The sequence below is a fragment of the Nicotiana attenuata genome, unplaced genomic scaffold (genome assembly GCF_001879085.1).
Source record: "Nicotiana attenuata strain UT unplaced genomic scaffold, NIATTr2, whole genome shotgun sequence".
Classification (NCBI taxonomy): domain Eukaryota; kingdom Viridiplantae; phylum Streptophyta; class Magnoliopsida; order Solanales; family Solanaceae; genus Nicotiana; species Nicotiana attenuata.
This window is the reverse complement of record NW_017671954.1, coordinates 12,489-13,675: the sequence shown is the minus strand read 5'-3', so window position 1 is coordinate 13,675 and position 1,187 is coordinate 12,489.

Sequence of the window (1,187 nt, the reverse complement as noted above, 5' to 3'; positions counted from 1 at the left end):
GCCTTCGATCTTTGATTTGAAGAGGAGGAGTGGTTTTGGAAAGGAAATAACAGTGTATTTGGAATGCCGATCCATATCATTTAGCATTGTTGCAGCGCGCAACCCGATCCACAATTATCATTCAATGCACGGCATCACCCTTCGTGCTTTAACACTCTTACTCACCCAATCAACAAATCACAAACAAGGGCAAGGGAATAATAAAACAAGAATGGAAGTCCCGGCAAGGGTACACAAACAACAAATAAAAACCCGGCAAGGGTACAACATCAATAACCAACAACGTCCCGGCAAGGGAATAAATCATTAACTCTTCTCTTTCTTTCACTTTCATCTCAATGTTCACATTATCACTTGAGCCAATGCTCCAAGGAGTTACTTATCTCATACACCTTCACAATTTGTAGTTCATCCCGAGCCAATGCTCCACGAAGTTCAAAGATCACAATCTCTTTCACAAGATCTTTACAACATGTAGAAGTCATCATTTAAGCATGGAAGGCATAACAACAACCAAACTATTTGCAAAACAAGGACTCACGGTCATGCTAGACACCAATGTATAGATACCCGTCACCATGTCTATACATCGTACTCGACAATTAGCAAGTTACAAATAAGACTCAACTCCCATTCCCTCAAGCTAGGGTTAAACCAAACACTTACCTCGATGCTTTGAACTCAACTCAAGCATCAACTATAGATTTACCCCGTGATTCCACCTCCAATCCGCTCGAATCTAGCCACAAATTACTTAATTACTTTAATAAACACTAAATGAATCAATTTGAATGCATAAAAATAAATTTTTCAAAGTTTTTCCCAAAATTCCAAAATTGCCCCCGGGCCCACGTGGTCAAAACCCGAAGTTCGAACCAAAACCCAATTACCCATTCCCCCACGAACTCAAATATGTAAATTGTTTTGAAACCAATTTTTAGAAAACCTAGGTTTTACCCAAAACTCCCAATTTCACCCATGTAAATCTTTCATTTTAAGTGGAAAACATGTTAAATGATGTTAATGATTGAAAGAATTAAGTAAAAATCGACTTACAAATGATTTGGGATGATACTTGTTCTTGAAAAATCGCCTAAGGAGTTGTATTTTGAAAGTGGGGTGAAAAATGGCCTAAAATTCGACTAAGTATGAAAATTGTTGGGTTGCAGATATGGGAATTGCGAGCT